We start from the raw sequence: 21,113 nt of genomic DNA, 5'->3' as shown, positions 1-21,113 counted from the left end.
TAATAAGTCAAATTACCTTTTGATGTATTTCTATTTTTGTCTTTGTTTATGTATTTATTGAGAGAGAGAGAGAGAGAGAGAGAGAGAGAGAGAGAGAATCCCAAGTAGGTTCCACTCAGCACGAAGCCAATGCAGGGCTCAATCTTAGGACCGTGAGATCACAACCTGAGCTGATATCAAGAGTTGGATGCTTAACCAACTGAGCCACCCAGGCACCCCACCTTTTGATGTATTTCTTAACATTAACATTTTTCCTACTCCTCTTTTAAGTATAGAAATATATATAATATGAATAGTATATATATAATATATATATATAAGGTCACTATATATATAATTATATATAGATAGAGATATAAATTATATATATAGAGTATGTAGAGTTGACCCTTGAACAGGTCCACTTATACATGGATTCTTTTCTAATAAATCCAGTACAGTACTGTAAATATATTTTCTTTTATGATTCTCTTAATAACATTTTATTTTTTATAATTTTTTAAAAATGCTTATTTATATTTGAGAGAGAGAGAAAGACAGAGAGTGAGCAGGATGGGAGAGAAGGAGAGAGACAGAGAATCTGAAGCAGGCTCCAGGCTGCCAGCTGTCAGCACAGAGCCCAATGAGTGTCTAAACTCACCAGCAGTAAGATCATGAACTGAGCTAAATCGGATGCTTAACTGACTGAGCCACCCAGGCACCCCAACATTTTCTTTTCTCTAGCTTACTTTACTGTAAGAATATGGTGTATTACACATACAACATACAAAATGTGTGTTATTGATTGTTTATATTATTTGTAAGCCTTTCGTTCAACAATAGGCAATTCGTATCTCATTCTGGGGGAAGTCAAAAGCTATTCACAGATTTTTGACTATGCAGGGCATCAGCACCCTTAACCCCTGCATTATTTGAGGGTCAACTATACATTTATCTATCTATATACATCCATATAGAAAATTTGTAGAATAGTATAATTAACAACCGTGTAACTGTTACCTAACTTCAGTAATTGTAAACGTTTTGTGGCCTTCTCTCTCCTCTTTCTCAGTCTCTGTAAATACATGTGTACACACACGCATCATTAGTACATGTACTTTTTTGCTGAATCATTTAAAGTACATCTCAAACACCACTGACTTCACCTGTTGATACTGCCACATGTATTCCCTAAGAACAAAGACATCATCTTACTCTATTCCAATAAATATTCTATACAATGATAATATAAACCAGAAATTTAACATTTCACACAACATTATCTAATAGGAAATTTATATCAAATTTCTCCCAAATACAACCTTTATATATTTTTAAAAATATATTTATTATTTTTTTAATTTGAGAGAAATAGAGAAAGTGGCCATGAGTAGGGGAGGGACAGAGGGGAAGGGAGACAGAGAATCCCAAGCAGGCTCCACTCTGTCAGCGCAGAGCCTGACATGGAGCTCAATCTCAAGAACCATGAGACCATGACCTGAGTAGAAATGGAGAGCTGGGTGCCCAAATGACTGAGCCACCCAGGCACCTCAGTCCTTTATATGTTTTATTACAACAACGATTTAATCAAGATTCACGCAGGACATTCATTTTTAATGTCTAAGTTGTTTATTTGATTTAGAAGTGTCCAAAACATTTTTGTATATCTAAGACAATGATGACATTGACGTTTTTAAAGGGTTTAATCCAGGTATTTTTATAATGTCCCACAGTCAGAATTTTATTGATTCCTAATAATCTATTTCAAGTTAAATACTTCAGCAAGAATGACATATAGGTGATGTTTTGAACTTCATATTACTTTCCACCTAGAGATACACAATGCCGGTTTGTCCCATTTTGATGATGCTAAATTGGATCATTTGGTTTAGGTAGTGTGCACCAAAAAGGTAAGGTTAATTTTTGGTTTGTTTTTGACCCATAGGTAATAGTTGAGATCATGTGAATGTACTTGGTCCTTACAGCTTTCATCTATGGCTTAAGGATCTGTTGATGGTCCTTAACCTGGTTTCTTAACAGTACCCATTATACACTGGTAAATATGAAATGGCAATTCTCTAATTTCTTCATTTACTGTATTATTCTGAAAAGATGACTCTCTTTAAGAATTGCAATGGATTCTTAATTATTTTCTTAAGTGCTAAAAATCCATTACTATCATTATTATTTTGGATACTTTACTTGCATATATCTAACCATTAGGAGCCTTTTAAACCCTGAACTTTTGACATGCCCTTGTCAGTTTTTAAGCATGTCTTGCCTTCTCCACAAGATATTACAGACTCACCTTGTCCTTTCCCTATTTAAAACCCAGTTGAAGTCATTTTTCCAAAGAGTCCTGGTTCCTTCTAGTGGGAAATTGTATTTAGGAAGACATGGGCACTGGTTATGACTATTGCTATTGTGGTAACTTTGCCTTTGAATTGTGAGGTTCTTCTGGTGAAATAACCTAGGATTTATACATATACATATATATATGTATATATATATAATATATGTATATATTATACACACACACACACACAGTATGTATGAATATATAACATACGTATATACAATAGACATGTCTAATAAAATGGTTCAGAAAGCCTAGGATTATATATAGGGAGAGAAAATATATTTAAGATTTCTACTTGTTACCTTTATATTTCTGCTTTTTATAATACTCAGTTTCTCCTTTCCTTACTTTGGCTTCTACAATTTGGGTTGCCACATTTATTTTTTTTTAATTTTTTTTTTAATGTTTATTTATTCTTGAGACAGAGACAGAACATGAATGGGGGAGGGTCAGAGAGAGGGAGACACAGAATCGGAAACAGGCTCCAGGCTCCGAGCTGTCAGCACAGAGCCCGACGCGGGGCTCGAACTCACGGACCGCGAGATCATGACCTGAGCCGAAGTTGGCCGCCCAACCGACTGAGCCACCCAGGCGCCCCTGGGTTGCCACATTTAAATGATAGCCTTTGGCACCACCTATTTCCTAGTTATGTTATTTTACATTTTTAAGAAAATATACTATTCACATACTATTTTTTTGCACTGGTTCCCATCTCAGTGCTAGTCTTAGATCTCCAACTGAATATATTTAATCCTTAGTAACAGTCCCTGAGCTGAAATTTCCCCAATTCTGTCTTGGTTGGATAAAGCTTATTCCTATATTTTATAAGCTTCAAAAAAGCTTCAAGAATATAGTATTCTCTGAGTTATCATATACTAATTTTTTTTTCTTTAGTCTCAGATAAAGCCCAACTTTATATAAATTTACATGCGCTTAATTTTAGCCACATAGATGATGGACATGATAGCAATTCATATGCATGGAGCATACACACAAGCACAGACTCACCTTGTCCTGAGAATTTGGTCCCTAAGTGCAGATTGTGTATGTATTTTCATTTTATCACCCACTCCAGACATTCCCTGGTTTATGTGTATGCCTGCAAGGCAACATACAAGTACAGACCAGAAGACAAAAGAAATAACACTTCCTCCAGTTAAAGCTCAGTCAGAGTGCAATGGAAGCAGAGGAAAATATTTCAGATTCTCTTGCTTCAGACAGACATCTATCTCTGGGAGGCATGCTGAATACCCCTCAGGGAAGTGTGGTGAGCCAGGCTACCACTGCTCTTGGAATTATCTCAATAATGCACTCAGGCTTTAATTAACTCCTTAACTATTCTAACTATCCCTCCCTTTAACTTTCTGAAGTCACTTCTCAAATAATTTAAACTGCACTTAAGTGCTTATCTTGGTTCTATTTTCAGGAAAACTCAAAATACAAGAGGTGGTACAAGAAATTATTCTAGAAAGTAACCTCTATGACGGGGTTCTAGAAATGCATTACTCATCAGTCATGTGAAAATAAGTACTGCCTTGTTTGTGGTGAAAACGCCTAGTGTGTTATTAAAGGTGAAAAGAGGTGAAAGATCTATACTCTGAAAACTGTAATACATTGATGAAAAAACTAAAGATAATACAAACAAATGGAAAGATATTCCATGTTCATTGATTGGAAGACCAATACTGTTAAAATGTCCATACTACCCAAAGCAATCTACAGATTTAATGCAATCCCTATCAAAATACCAGCAACATTTTTCACAGAACTAGAAAAAATAATACTAACACTTGTATGGAACCACCAAAGATGTCAAATAGCCAAAGCAATCTTGAAAAAAGGAGAAAAAAACTGGAGGTATCACAATCTCATGTGTCAAGATATACTACAAAGCTATAGTAATCAAAACAGTCTAGTACTGGCACAAAATAGACACATCGATCAGTGGAACAGAATAGAGAGCCCAAAAATAAATCCACACCTACATGATCAATTAATCTATAATAAAGGAGTCAAAAGTTTGCAATGGGAAAAAGACAGTCTCTTCAACAAATGATGTTGGAAAAACTGGACAGCTTCGTGCAAAAGAATGAAACTGGGTCAATTTCTTACACTATACTCAAAAATAAATTCAAAGTGGATTAAAGACCTAAATGTGAGACCTGAAATCATAAAAATCCTAGAAGAGAGCACAGGTAGTAACTTCTCTGACATTGGTAGTAGCAACATTTTTAAGATGTCTCCTAAGGCAACTGAAACAAAAGCAAAACAAACTATTGGGATTACATTAAATAAAGAGTTTTTACACATGGAAGGAAACCATTAACAAAACAAAAGGCCATCTACTGAATGGGAGAACATATTTCCAATGATATATCCAATAAGGGGTTAATATACAAAACATATGAAGAATTTACACAACTCAACATCAAAAAATCAAATAATCCAATTTAAAAATGGCCAGAGGACATGAATAGACATTTTTTCCAAAGAAGACATACAGATGGTCAACAGACATGAAAAGATGCTCAACATCAGTAATCATCAGGAAAATGCAAATCAAAACCACAATGAGATACCAGATGTCAGAATGGTTAGAATCGAAAAGACAAGAAACAACAAGTATTGGCAAGGTGTGGAAAAAAGGAATCCTTGTGCACTGCTAATGGGAAATGTAAATTCATCCAGCTATTATGGAAAACAGTATGGAAGTTTCTCAAAAAATTAAAAATAAAATCATCATATGATCCAGTAATTCCTCTACTGTGTATTTACCCAAGTAAATTAAAACACTAATTTGAACAGAAATATGCACCCCTATGTTTATTGCAACATTATTTACAATACCCAAAATATGGAAGCAACTCAAGTGTCTGTCCATAGATGAATGAATAAAGAATAAGTGGTATGCATATACAATGGAATATTGCTCAACCATAAAAAATAATGAAATCTTGCCATTTGCAACAACATGGACAGACGTACAAGCTATAATACTGAATGAAGTCAGTGAGACAGAGAAAGATAAAAGCTATATTATTTAATTCATATGGGGAATTTAAGAAACAAAACAAATTGACACAAACAACAATAACAACAAAAACAGACTTTTAAATACAGACAACAAATTTATGGTTGCCACAAGAGAGGTGGTTGGGAGGGTGGGTGAAATAGATGATAAGGAATAAGAGTACACTTACTGTGATGAACACTGAGTAATGTATCGAATTGTTGAATCATTATATTGTACATCCAAAGCTAATATAATGCTGTATGTTAATTACATTTCAATAAAAAAGGGGGGATCTTAAAGCCTCAAGGTAGCGAATATGTTAGAATCAGGTTTTTTGTTTGTTTGTTTGTTCCTTTGTTTTTCAGACCAAAGAATCCATCAGATACTAGGAGGTCTCAGAGGACACACTTTTTATTAAATCAATAATGAATGAATGAACGTGGCAGTATATTTGAGAAGCTCTGTGGTAGCTGTATCTTCTAACCCAGAATGAGATGATACCTTGTAGCTGATCTCATTTGTTCAATGTGAGTCACAGAACTGTGGATAAGGAAAATGAAGTAACTTAAATTATTTAGTATGTCAGAGGCAAGGTGAATATAATTGCTACCACTGGAGCAAGGCTGAAATGGAAACCTAAGATCCATTAATAAGCATGGTACAAGATGAGTGGGTAATCAACAAGATTAAGTTTAATTGAAGAACTAGCAAAAAACAAAAACTAGTAAATGGAAGTTCCATCTAGTTTCCGACTTTTGGTCAGTTCTGAGTCAGAGCACATGAATTAAAAGGGAGGTTGACTTCCCTTGAAAAAGAACCCTAAAACACCACCCCAAGTATTCTCCCAATCTTCCAAATGTACTTGTTGACATTTATTAGACTAACTGTATATACCAGGACAAAGAGAATACCCAAATCTTTTGAAGGTCTTTGCATACAATGTATGCAAAAGTGATTCCACTCCACCACATGAAACACTATGGTGGCCACCAAATTAGATTGGTGAAGTATGAGTAATAAATCACTATTGCCAAGATTTGCCTGACAGATAATCCAATGAATCTGTAGACCCATAAACCAGATCCAAGCAACCAGAGAGTCTTTACTCCCTCCCTGTCCTTGGAATGTGTTCCACTTTCCTTCCCTTCTCCTAGAAGCTGCCTCAAGAGCATAGAATTTAGATCGTGGTATGATGTCAAGACCCTATAGAAAGTATATGTGACTGAATCCAGTTAAGGCCCTTACATAAACTTTTAAAATTTGGCAGGCACATCAGAGACCAACTTGTCTTGTGACTGCCCAAGACAAGCTTTGTATTAGTTCCCTCGTTTATGAAACCTGCCAATCTGAACTTCTCTGCCTCTTTCTTCAGTTCCTCCTTGCCCTCTGCATAGAGGAGCTGGGTTCAGATTACACCCAGGAAGATCCCAGGGTTTCAAAGCAATAAAAGAGTGGTTCCTCATCTACCTAGGCCACCAATGGTAACAAAAAGAACAGTTTCCACATCTGTCATATTTTGGGTAGATTAAACCAACTTTGGACATCTCACCAAAATGGAAGAATAATGGAACATGTATATATTCACATCACTTATCTGGTTCATTGCCAGCATTCAATACATGGTTTGGATTCCAAATGAATAACTGAAAAATTGAATAATGTCAAAAATACAAAATTAAATTATGAAAGAGATGCAACATTGTAAATATGTAAAGAAAAATAAAATTAACCAATGACTGTTTTTGGATTAGAAGCCGTCTGCTTTTTAGCATCTATTAAAATTTCATACTACAATGAAAGCAAGTAGAGCCCAAAGGAAGTTGTAACACACAGTATAAATTAAGAAATTTGTCTCCATGTTCAACATGGAGCCTTCTGTTCAACCAGAAACTATCATTCATTAAATAGTGAAGTACATCATGCTGCATGGGAAAGGTAGTGTTATTCATGAAGGATTCCCAAACCAAGTGAACTGTCATTTTACACATTACCTTGTTAGTAAGGAAGCCCATTTATATTATCTGCTTGACTAAATTAGGCCAGATGCTTAGAGAGTGAGTTTGGTACATATCCAGAATCATAAGATAATCATCTGAGCCCCAAACAAAGAATAACAACTGTTTGCCAAAGAGTAACATCTGGGGTGTCTCATAGCACAATCCCCATAACAGTGAAAATGGGTACAACGTCCAATTTTCATCTGTTGTATGTGCTAATTCTGCAAATACATGTGGCCTCATTTGCTACTTCAAATAAAAGTACCAGAGCATCTGTTCAGGTAAATCCCATATCCAAGGACGTTAACTGTGCTCCTTAGAGCCAAATTTTATGCTGTTTAAATAAATATTATTTGTGCTTTAGAGAGTCTTTTATCAGCAGGATTTAAAAATTTTGCTTTGCTAAAAAATTCTTCATAAGAGTTGTTTCCTGTAGAATTATCCAATACTGACAACAGAAGGCCTGTTCAAAGTAATATTCTGATTATCTTAAAATAAATATCTTTTTAAAACATTTTCCATATGAATAAAGACAATTTGGATAACTTCAACTCTTTTCCATATTTCCTAATTGCTTGTTCTTTTTATTCCTTCCTGAGGCTTCTTTAGCTCTCAGGTCCCTTCTTTCACTAAAACGATACCAACTCTTGACTCCTCTTTCCCAACAGACCATGTCAGAAACTATGTCTTAAGACTAACAAGATATATTGAAGCTATTCAATTAATACTTAAACATGATTTTATATTTGCTTGTTTTTGTCATCATAAATCATCCATAGTACTGTGATTAAAACTATCCCTCCAATAGCTCAACTTCTCAATTACGGGGCCTCCTCACTACCCATGATCTCATCTCCACTGCTTCTTAACTACCATTCAATAGCTAGTATCCTAACTGTATCACCTCCACCTTGGTTAAGGAGTTTCCTAGGATTCTTTGAAAAAAATTTTGGTTATAGCTCAGCTCATCATCTGTTTTCTCAGACCGAGCCCCAAATACTCCTCAAATTTGAGACGATTTTATAGCCATTTTTAAATGAAACACAAAATCAAAAGCATAAATAGAGATAATTTGCTGAGTACTTAATTTAAGCCAAGCTTTGTATAATAAGTGCGGAAATGCAGTGTTTGTATACAGTATTTTTGTTTTGTTTTTACTATTTTTTTTTTACAGTGGGCAGTCAGAACAGAATACTGTTTTCTAAATTTACTTAGATCACATCCTTTCCTCCCCATTCACTTCAGTGTTATGTGATTCCTTTGTAATGCAATTAAGATTCATTTGTTGCAGCCTGGTATTTTTATTGTGTGTTGTTTGCATATACTAAAAATTACTTTGTGGTGTGTAGTTCTTTGGGCTTTGACCAATGGATACAATCCTTTATCACTACCATATTCACTTTGACAATTATTTCATCATAAAGACTGTGTCTTTATAAACAATTCTACCCCCATTCATAAAGTTTCTCCAGTGTTGTAAAGACACGTTATCATTGTCTTTTTGCTTGTATTATTTCCCATGAGAAATATCCCCTCATCTGCACCTTAGTTTCTCTGTACACAATGTCTTTTTTTTTCTGTATGCCCTAAGATTTTTTTCATCACTGCTTTTGTTTTTTTAAAATTTTTTTTTTTCAACGTTTTTTTATTTATTTTTGGGACAGAGAGAGACAGAGCATGAACGGGGGAGGGGCAGAGAGGGAGGGAGACACAGAATCGGAAACAGGCTCCAGGCTCCGAGCCATCAGCCCAGAGCCTGACGCGGGGCTCGAACTCACGGACCGCGAGATCGTGACCTGGCTGAAGTCGGAGGCTTAACCGACTGCGCCACCCAGGCGCCCCTCATCACTGCTTTTGATTATGACATGAGTTGGTAGAGTTTTCTTCCTATTTCTTGTGCTTGGGGTTTATTGAGGTTCTTGGATATATGGGTTTATAATTTCCATCATGTTTGTGAAATCACTGGCCATTATTTATTCAGTTTTGTTCTGTCCTTCCTATCCCTCCCCACTGAAAGTCTACAATCGCATGTATAGCAGTCTACTTGAGGCCGTCCTACAAAGTAACTTCGAATTTTTTTTCCATCTGCACTTTATTTTGAATACTTTCTATTGATATATCCTCATGATCGTTAATTTATTTATCTGTAATATCTGGTATGGCACTTATCCTATTCAGAGTTTTTTTATTCTAAGATATTACAGATTTCATCTTGAGTAGTTTGATTTTGATCTTATAAAAATATCTTCCATATCTCTAATTTTTAATTGTAGTTTTGGTAACTGTTTTTAAAAACTTTTTCTGGTAAGTCAAACATCTGTATCACTCCTGATTCTTGATTGATTGATTTTTCTCCTCATTTTGGATTGTCTTTTCCTGCCTCTTTGCATTCCTGGTAATCATTGAAGGGTTCCTAACATTGTAGATTTTATTTTGTTACACACTGGATAATTTTTTTAGTCCTAAAATCCTTCTTGAGCTCTGCTCTGAGATGCAATTAAGTTACTTGGAAATGGTTTGTTCTTTCATGTCATGCTTTTATGATTTGCCATGTGGGTCTCAGCAGTGCTCACTCTACAGCTTATTATAACCCACATCTGGTACAAGACCTTCTCTCAAACTCTGTTCAATATTCCATGATTTAATGATATTTACCAGTTTAGCTGGTAGAAAAGGACAGTGTCCATAGCTTTGTTTGAACATCAGGTACTGTTCTCCTACTTTTTTAATTATTATTATTAGATAGTTATTTTCCTGACCTCAGGGATTTTCCTCACATGCATGTGCTAAGTACTTGTTGAATAGTTCAAGAGAACTCTATGCAGGTTTCCTGGATTGTCTCTCCATGGTGCTCTCTCCTCTCTGTTACTCTATCCTGTAAACACTGGTATCCTTGATCTCTCCAGACTCCCAGCTCTATCTCCTCAACCTAAGGAATATGCTGGGCTTCATCTCGGTTTCCAGTCCTTGAGCTGTGGTCAGGAAAATTCTTTCAATTAAGTGAGCTGGGCAATGATAGGAATTACCTTATTTGTTTTCCATTTCCCTTTTCTTCATTGTTTAATGGCCAATGTTTTAAAAACAGGTATTTATTTTTTTCTCTATTTTTTTGCTGTTTTTTTGTTGCCACTGTCGTTTTAGGCAGGGTAAACCCAGTTCTTCATATTCCATCTTGGTCAGAAGAGAAATTTTCTGGTGATACATGAGACAGAAGACAAAAAAAGGAATCCATTTTTGCCTATAGGCAAGCTATTCTTGAATTTAATTTAATCTCTTACTATTCAGGTTATTCTGAATCTCTTGAGGTAAAATTCTAAGGCTTCTGCTATTTTTCTTGCATTAATGGATACAAGAGGCCATGGCTGTCACAAGAGGTTGGCCTCTTGAAGGAAGGAAGATCTTCTGATGCATAAACCATATCCCCAGATAATCACAGACTTACTGGCTAACCCTAAAGGACTAAAAAGAGAAAAAGTGTGGAATATTATTTCCACTTTCATCATATTTTTCATATGGAGGGCCCTCCATCAGTATAGAACTCCTTGCCATTCTCTCCAGTTCTGTCGTCTTCTCAAGGCTCAAAGGGTCGTTATTTCATTGAAAAGTTTAGGTGCTGAGATTCAAACTTCTTTTCTCCCATTCTTTTCCTATCTAGCTTATCTTTGGAGCACACCCATACTCTTGAATCCCCAATGATGTAAACTTTAGAGGACATCTCTCTGTCTTATATTTTTCCTGAGTGTTCATTGCATGATTTATTATGCTAATCCTATGAGCAAATCTCCTTAAAGGAAAACCAACCAAACAACAAACCAAATTTTCCACATAATTCTCTACCTATATGTTGCCTTATTTCACTTGATCTTCTTCCTCAATGCACTTAAAAATTTTATTTAAATAGAGAAGCAATGTTCTGCGTAGAAAGGCCTGTGAACAGGAAAATAGGGTGAAAAAAATTGGGAAAGGAACAGCTAAGTCTTTTTAAAACCATTTGCTTCCCTAGTGTCTATTGGTAGAGAATTTCAAAATCTTCTGAGCCACTGGGGCATAGTGACAAGAGGCAGTAGTTGGTAATAGGGAATTGACCAAATTTTAGAATAGAGTCACATTTTAAAAAATTGATTTTAATGCCCATTCTGAGATTTCTCCTCATTTCAAGAGCCTGGAGATGCTCAATGAGTATAGTAATTTTGTATAACAGGCAATAAGGAATTCCTACATCTATTCATGGATATCAAGAGAGCATTCAAAAATCTGAGTTAGGGAATACAGATGCAGACAATGTTTGGAAATATAAATAGGGATGGAGAGAAATAAGAGAGCAGTTTCCAAGACACCATGCTCACATTGAGAGATAAAAATTCAGTTGCCAGCAAGAATAAGGAAGAACACTGTGACCCTGGTGTTCACCAGACTTTGCATTTGCTCTCTCACTTCTCTTAGCCTCTCTGGCAATTAGAGCAGGGTCATGTAGCTAGTTATGGACAGTGACACATGAGCAAAAGTGATTTGACACTTCCTAGCTAGTAAGGTATTGAAAACCCGGTGCATGGTTCTCCGGGTTTATTTTTTTATGTCTACATGCCAGAGAAGGCTATTTACTCCATAGTCACCTGTCTATAAGGTGGTAGTGCTACTAACATCCTAGGGGTCTGAGTGTTCTGAGGACCTACGCACCACCTCACCCATGTGGAACCTGCAGTGTGGTAGCACAAACTTTGATAGTATTGAGCCACTGATCTTTTTAATTTGTTTTTTTCCCCACAGCATAAATTAGTCTATATTGACTAATACAGGCACCAAACCTGGAAGGACAGAGGGTGCCAAACAGATGACAAGCAAGAGGTACACAGTGGAAAGAAGATGATGATAAAGGTAACAAAACTTGTGTTTAAGGACAAGGTTGAACTTAATATTTTCATCCCAGAATTCTAGATGCAAGCTTTAATATATTTCCTGTCTACATTTATATCATTTTAATCAAATAATTAAATTAAGGTTCAAGGGACCTAAACTATGAGAGTAGGAATATATGTATCCCAACTGAGTTTTCAGCAGAAGCTGATCGAGAAGAATATTGCACTACAATAACAATATATTAATCATCAGATATACATAAGCATAGGGAATATAGTCAGTAATGTAATAATGTATGGCAACAGATGGTAGGTACACTTATGTGGAGAATTGCATGATGTATAGAATTGTCAAATCATTATGCTGTACATGCTAAACCAATATACCATTGTATGTCAACTATATTTCAATAAAAAATCTAAACATGTTTTTAGAATGCTTGGTAAAAAAAATGAGGATCCATTTTTGTGATGAATTTTTGAATAAAGTTGGCTTTACTGAAATTTTAATGTGCATACCCTTCTTAAGATTAAATTAAGATTAAATATTACTTCTGCTAACTGAACAATATCAGTTAGCTCACTTAAGCTAAACTAAACAATTCATGTCCATTTTCTTCTTGCAAAACGACCTGTGATGCTTCAGCCCCAGCTGTCCCAAAAAACCCAGGGCGTGGCACTATTGTTATTCACTTTTTCTTAACCTGTAGTATCATAGGATACTAACCTTGTCTGTTTTCATTTCTCTTTGAGGAAAAAAAAATGGGTTGAGTACTGGAATCTTAATGAACTCAAATCTTTTGATTAAAAGTAGCTTACAAGTTACATTTTTATAACCTTTAAGCAACATTTAAAGTTCTCTTTCAGATTCATTAATTATTAAATTAACCATTAACCTGAAGAAAATAATGTATGGATAAATAGAACTCTTTGTAATAATGAATCTCACAAAGTAGGCAGCGAGAAGACATTAAGCCTCTTAATTACCTTAAAGAATATAGTTGTTACTACATAGGAGAGTTAACTACCGCAGGATTAAAATAGTTAAAAGAAATAAAGCTTTCTGAATATATGTTTCCTATCACTGTAAATACACAGTGACACACAAGGGAAAATGAAGATTCAAATGTTTGATCTTCTCCGTCCCCATCTGCACCTGGTATTCTCATCCTTTCCTAACTTCTATTTAAATAGTTATCTAAAAGAACCTTACTTGAGTACAGGAAACTAGTTGACACCATAGCATCTGACTTTCACTCTTTCTTCCAACTCTGGTTCACTGACATGAAATCTGTTTTCTGTTAGTAACAAAGGAGTACTATTTGAGATACAGCTGCGGTAGACCTATAGGCTGAGATGTGTCCCCAGGACCAGAGGCACAGGCCAAGGACACCATTGTCAATGCCAGGATCATGCTTTCCACTGCCATTATGACTAGTATAACTGACAACACTACTAAACACACACCTGCATACTAATTGCTTTTTTTAATATCATGTGCAGTTGTGGATAAGAACTTTAGTTCATCCCATAAATGTTTTAACATGTTTTTGCATTCCTATTGTGAAATCCTTGCTATAGCACACAATTATGGGCTTCTTGAATAAAGAGAACAAATAGTTTAAATGATAGGTACTAATAAGGTTGGATCCAAATACTGTTTCCTGCCAGTCTGCCTTGATCCCAGGTTATACACCTCAACTCTTTCTTCCCTTGTAATCAGTTCTTTTCCAGAGAATCACTATTTCCTTCCTACACATAGAACTGTATAAATCTACATTATTAGCCTACATAATGTATCAGACTTCCCTCTGGTTTTAATGACCACAGTTTAGGAACAAGTTCAGTAAAAGTTTCCATATAAACTAAAATTTGTGTGTATTAAACAAAAATGTTATATCTTACAGCTTGTATTTTCTCACTGTTTAAAATTTTAAATACAAATAAAATCTCTAAGTGATTGTATTGAGTGATAGAACTGGCATATCAGTTTCTTTCTCTGTCTTAAAAGTTATTTTTTTAATTCCAAAACTACTAATTAAAGTCAGTGAAATGTAGCAGTACAGGAGTTGGAGATATAAAACGTATTAGAATCAAACTGGAACAATTCCAAATGTGCTCTGGAAATGAATGCAGAGAGCTGAATCTGTGCATGCCAGCGACTGAATATATGTATAACTATGAATTCTCCATATTACTTTTCACATAGGATACAATGTTTCTTATTGAAAGTAAGTATGAAAAAATAGAATAAAGTATAAGACCATAATAAAGTGATAATAAATTAACTCTGATAATTTAACAAGCTACTTTGATACTGTATATATGCCACTAAAATTCAATAGTAGCTATAGGCAATTGTCTTTATAATTTGAATAAAAATTATTTTTTTCAGGGAGAAGTATCTTCTCATGGATGTTATTTAGAATCTCCAGTTCATGGTCGTAAGATAAAGCAAAGTGACTTATAGATGATTTGACTATTTAAAAATTCTCCACAGACAAGGGACCACAAGGATATGCACAAGGATATGCTACTTTGACTGCTTTGTTCTTGGCATAAAACTGACTTTTATGAGGTAAGAAAAAAGAATGCAATGCTGCTGTTGGCTGTACAACAATGAAACTTCTGAAAATAGCATAGATGCCAATGAAATTATAAATGTGTTTATATTGAAACTCAACTGAAGTACATATAAGCACCAACAGTTTGAATTCTGAAGTTCCATAGATTGCATTTTTCTGCCAATTTGTAGTAATATAACTAGGAAAATTGGACAATTGAATTATCCATGCAGGAATGCCTCATATGATTTTGCTGACTATAGACTTTAGAAGGATGTCCAGCTGATGGCCCATGAGGGATGAAATCCAGCCCAAATTCTGTTTGGCAAGCTATGAGCTCATGCATATGACTGCATCTGCCCAGAGAAAGTAGCACATTTTATTAATTAGCATAAAGACATCTGTTTTCTTAAGGTGTATCCCATGGTGTTCCATTTACCCAGAGGGAGTACCATTTTCTGCTTTGTACAAGCATTCCCTTTTTTGAATATTTGTAACTAAGAGAGTTAACTTCCACTTTTCTCCAGATCAATTTCTTAAAAAGTCTAGTATTTTATTAAGATTTTATTTCAACATTTTTATTCCTATATAAATCATATACATATATAGATAAAGAATCAAATAATAAGAAGGTCTTTTCCCGATCCCTACAATTCTAGAGAATTTAAATCATGGTGTTTTTTGACACTTCTAATAAGTAACATGATATCAATAATTTTTTTCATATTTGTTACTACTCACTATATAATAGAAATGACTTCCTAACACATTACTATTTGGATATTTTTGTACATTTCTTTTGCTGCCTCTTGAGTATCTGACCTTCTTCTCCCTATTAAGTGAGAGACATCTAGCCAACATAGAGAAGATGAGAATTTGTTGCAGAAAAAATAACAGAGAAAAAATAAAGTAAAAATCAGCTTCCTTTCTGCCAAAAGGATTATCTAAAAAGACTTTAATCTTGGGAGCCATGCAATTGTCCTTAAAAATATTCTAAATTTATTTAACCTCTTTCTTTTTTTAAAAGAGGTGTTTATTTATTTTGAGAGAGAAGGTGCAAGCCGGAGAGAGGCAGAGAGAATGGGAGAGAGAATCCCAAGCAGGCTCCACACTGCCATCTTGGAGCCTAATGTAGGGCTCGAACTCAGAGACCTGAGCCAAAAATCAAGTCTGATGCTTAACTGACTGAGCCACCCAGGCACCCTTATTTAACCTTTCTTGTCCTACCTTTGCTTTAACATGACAACATAAAGTTCTCCAAATGCATATAAAAAATATGCCTGTTTATCATAAGGGCTCAACAGTAATGGTCAAGTCAGAATAAAAAGGAACAAATGACATTTGGGAAATCTCCCCTTTGGGTTCTGGGAATTAAAGGAAGGGTACATTGAGGAGTTGGCAAGACAGCAAGGCTGTCAGACAACTATGCTTCCTGGGGAGGAGTTACATTAGAAATATAGAGATACTTAGGACAGAATGGACTTTTTGCCTTGGTTCCTTAGTAAGGAGAATGGTCTCCCAAAGATGTCCCTACCCTAATCCCTGGAATCTGCAAAAATGTTACCTTGCAAGGTAAAAGGGACTTTGTAGATGTGACTAAATTTTGAGATGGGGAGGTTATCCTGGATTATCTTTGTAAATCCAATGTAATGATAAGGGTCCTTACAAGTGGAGGCAGAAAGAAGAGAACAAGAAATGTGAAAATGTTTTCCTGTTGGTTTTGAAGATGGATTAAGGATCCAAGAGCTAAATAATGCAGAGAATGCAAAAAAGATAACAAAATTGAATCTCCTTAGAGCCTCCAGAACAAATCTAAACCAGCTGACACCCTGATTTTAGTGAAGTGGAACATATTTCAGACATCTGACCCTAGAATTTTAAGATAATAACTGTGTTGTTTTAAACCACTAAGTATGCAGCAATTTGTTACAGCAGCAACAGGATACCAACACAGATCTTTTCAGAACCCTGGCAAGTGACTGCAGGCCACTCTCCCACCATACTACCTTAACATTGCACAATCTTGTTTAGGCAGATGGAGTCTGAAGTTTGGCTTTCCAAGCCCCCTGCTAAATAGGGGCAGGTAATGAACCTGCCATAAGGACTCCAGAATCAAATAATCCACATGACAGCCTAGGCAGAGTATGCCAAGTTAGCTGGAAGCTTACATGATATAGCTGTGTTTCAGAGGCTTCAGCCAGAGGGACCCAAACTGAGGTCATATCAACCAAGAAGAGGTCTCAGACTCTGAACAAAGCTGACTCTACATTGAATCAGCCATGGAATCCTGCCAATGGCAGAACAACCATCAGAAGCTAGGTGGAGGCTCAGGAAAAAAACAACAGTTTTTGTTAAAAAAAAAAAGGTTCTATAAAACTCTAATAAAAGCAATAGTTTAAAAAGACATTAAGATACATATTTTTCTGGGCATAGGAGTTGTGATGCAGATGTTGATGACAGAAGACAGGACTTAGATTGAATTCTCTCTCTCTCTACTCCTACCTCCCCTAATAGTTATACTGATATCCATATTCCTTCTTCTAATTACCTCTGCTAGTTCAAGTAAGTTCAAACATTTCTTTGTTCTATAAACCACAAATGCTATCTTTTGACTCTACATTATTAGATAAGAACATTAGCATATTCCTCATTTCCTGCACTTCTCACATTTTCTTCATCTCCTGTATTGTCACCAATACCTTTACTTTCATATCTTCTTCTATTAAACATGGTTTTCTGAGACTGATTGTAAAAGATTAAAACTAATAACACTATATAGATAATTTTGACCCCATAAATAAGATTTTTTAAGGTAGTGCCAAGTTAAAATATAAACATATTGCGTTTGAGTGTGACCCTAATTCTGAACTCCCATATTATTCAACAGAGAATATGCATTGCATCAAGCTCAAGTGAATTTCCATTTTCACCATCTATTAATTATCTTTATCATAAGTCTGGGCTGTTCTAAATTCTCATCCTGCAATTACATTTTAAAAGCTGCTGTTTATGGTTTTAGAGCTTCTCTTATTGTGTTCTAGGTTGGATCCAAAGACTGTTCTTGGTTTAGTGTCTTATTTTGCTGGGAATAAATCCTCCAGTCAAATCCTAAGTAAAGGTGCCTATAAGGTAAACTTAGTGAATATTACATGACTGAAAGTGCCTTTATTCTTCCTTTACATTTAATTGTTTCATTTTGGACTTGTAGGTAGAAAATTGTTTTCTTACTGATAGTTAAAGGCATCAATCCCTGTTCTCTAATGTCCAGAGCTATTGATGACACGTCTGATACTATTCTTACTCCAGTCCATTTGTGTTTAGTTTTTATTTGTTCATGATTTAGTTTACTTATTTTTAGTACTTTAAATTTCATTATAGACCCCTTCAGGTGTTCTCTTTAATGTTTGTTTAATTTTAATATCACAAGATGCACATTCATTACACAAGGCTCTGAGTTCACTCTTGATTTGAAGACATTTTTTTCAGATCCAGGCATTTCTCTTTTTGTAATGTCTTCAACAATTCTATTTTCTCAAGTTTTCCTGTACTCTTTTTTAGAATTTCAATTACTCTGATATTTCACCTCCTGGACTGATTCCTTGAATCTCTTCCCTTTCTTCTTTTCTGTTTCATCCATTAAAAAAAAAAAAAAAAAAAACTTATCATGGGTTTTCTCACCTTCATGCTCCAATGTTTCTATTGGTTTATTAACCAATATAAAATATAATCACAATGTAAAATATATCAAAATAAGAAATAATTCATAAGTCATAAGGGTATATGTTAATTGATTTTCACAAAATAAATACACCTAGAAACTATCACTCTGGCCAGTGACTAGAATATATTTCCCAACCCAGAAGTCTTGATTGTGCCCCCTTCTAATCACTAACTACTCTTATGTAAATGATATTACAATTTTTAACCTCAAATATTACTTAGATCTGGTTCAGGAATTAATAAATTTGTGTCATATATTCTTTTCTATATGGTTTATTTTACTTAACATAATGTTTGTGAAATTAAACTGTTTTTAAGTGTAGCTGTAGTTTATTAATTTTCTGATAATAAACTACTTTGCTGAATACTGTGATCAGTGCATGATTGTGAAGAAAGTACCTGAGGCCAAGAAAAGAGCCATCGAAAACACTCCTGGGGAAATATTTGCAAACAGGGCTATGAACAGTCCCTGTTCTTGATGTATACCATGGGACAGGCAAGTTTCACGTCAACAGCATCAGAAAGTTAAAATGAGCTATTTTTATAAAATATTAAATTAGAGCAAATATATTTAAAAGAAATAGGTTTCAATGAAGACAAATAATTATCAAAGAAACCACATTTGTAGACAAAAAGTCAAAATTCTCTTAACAGAAAACATCTGCTAGAATATGGGAAACAACAATTTTCTTAAACCACCTTGTTGAAAGCAAATTGGGATCTCCACTTTGAATAATAACTTGACATCATCTAATAGATTTGAAATAGCAACCTGGGTAATACTGCTCTTAGGTATAAATCTGAAAGGAACCGGGGGTCCTTTTTTTTTAATTTTTTTTTCAACGTTTTTTATTTATTTTTGGGACAGAGAGAGACAGATCATGAACGGGGGAGGGGCAGAGAGAGAGGGAGACACAGAATCGGAAACAGGCTCCAGGCTCCGAGCCATCAGCCCAGAGCCTGACGCGGGACTCGAACTCCCAGACCGCGAGATCGTGACCTGGCTGAAGTCGGACGCTTAACGACTGCGCCACCCAGGCGCCCCCCGGGGGTCCTTTAAGATGATATGTCCTCATGACAACACAAATCGGATTGAGGTCAATGCAGAATTGTTTATAATAGAGAAAATGAGAAAAAGTCAAAGGTTTACATTAGAAAAATCAATTAATAAATTATTATTGAGTTAAACAACAAAATAATATATAGAAGTTAGATGTATATTTATCAACTTGGATGGATCTTAAAAATATTCTGCTAAATAAAATATAGAAAAAATTTCCTTTCTGCCCGTGGGCGCCACCGAGTAAGCTTCATGAAAGTCTCCCCTCCCACCACCATCATGTCTAAGTCAGAGTCTCCCAAAGAGCCTGAACAGCTGCGGAAGCTTTTCATTGGAGGTTTGAGCTTTGAAACAACCGATGAGAGTCTGAGGAGCCATTTTGAGCAATGTGACTGTGTGGTAATGAGAGATCCAAACACCAAGCGCTCCAGAGGCTTTGGGTTTGTCACCTATGCCACTGTGGAAGAGGTGGATGCAGCCATGAATGCAAGGCCACACAAGGTGGATGGAAGAGTTCTAGAACCAAAGAGGGCTGTCTTGAAAGAAGATTCTCAAAGATCTGGTGCCCACTTACTGTGAAAAAGATTTTTGTTGGTGGCATTAAAGAAGACACTGAAGAAAAAAAAAAAAAAGAAGACACTGAAGAACATCATCTAAGAGATTATTTTGAACAGTATGAGAAAATTGAAGTGATTGAAATCATGACTGACCAAGGAAGTGGCAAAAAGAGAGGCTTTGCTTTTGTAACATTTGATAACCATGACTCTGTAGACAAGATTGTCATTCAGAAATATCGTACTGTGAAGTAAGGAAAGCTTTACCTAAACAAAAGATGGCTAGTGCTTCTTCCAGCCAAAGAGGTTGAAGTGGTTCTGGGAACTTCAGTGGCGGTCGTGGAGGTGGTTTTGGTGGGAATGACAACTTTGGCCATGGAGGAAACTTCAGTGGGTGAGGTGACTTTGGTGGCAGTCAAGGTGGTGGTGGATATGGTGGCAGTGGGGATGGCTATAATGGATTTGGTAATGATGGAAGCAACTTTGGAGGTGGTAGAAGCTATAATTATTTTGGCAGTTACAACAATCAATCTTCAAATTTTGGACCTATGAAAGGAGGAAATTTTGGAGGCAGAAGCTCTGGCCCCTATGGTGGTAGAGGCCAATACTTTGCCCAACCAGAAACCAAGGTGGCTATGGTGGTTCCAGCAGCAGCAGTAGCTATGGCAGTGGCAGAAGGTTTTAATTACTGCCAGGAAACAAAGCTTAGCACGAGAGGAGAGCCAGAGAAGTGACAGGGAAGCTATAGGTTACAACAGATTTGTGAATTCAGCCAAGCACAGTGGTGACAGGGCCTAGCTGCTACAAAGCAGACATGTTATAGACAATACTCATGTGTACAGGCAAAAACTCAAGGACTGTATTTGTGACTACTTGTATAACGGGTTATTTTAGTTTCTGTTCTGTGGAAAGTGTAAAGCATTCCAACAAAGAGTTTTAATGTAGATTTTTTTTTTGGCACCCATGCTGTTGATTGCTAAATGTAATAGATCATGATGCTGAATAAATGTG

At 35.6% G+C, this 21,113-nt stretch overlaps 1 pseudogene; it reads left to right on the top strand.

The window, feature by feature from the left end:
- Window positions 1-19,809: 19,809 nt before the first annotated feature.
- Window positions 19,810-20,844, top strand: LOC132668449 (heterogeneous nuclear ribonucleoprotein A1-like; annotated as a pseudogene).
- Window positions 20,845-21,113: the final 269 nt, after the last annotated feature.

This window comes from Panthera onca, chromosome B3 (assembly GCF_046562875.1).
Source record: "Panthera onca isolate mPanOnc1 chromosome B3, mPanOnc1 haplotype 2, whole genome shotgun sequence".
NCBI lineage: Eukaryota > Metazoa > Chordata > Mammalia > Carnivora > Felidae > Panthera > Panthera onca.
This window is presented reverse-complemented; position numbering and strand designations above follow the sequence as displayed.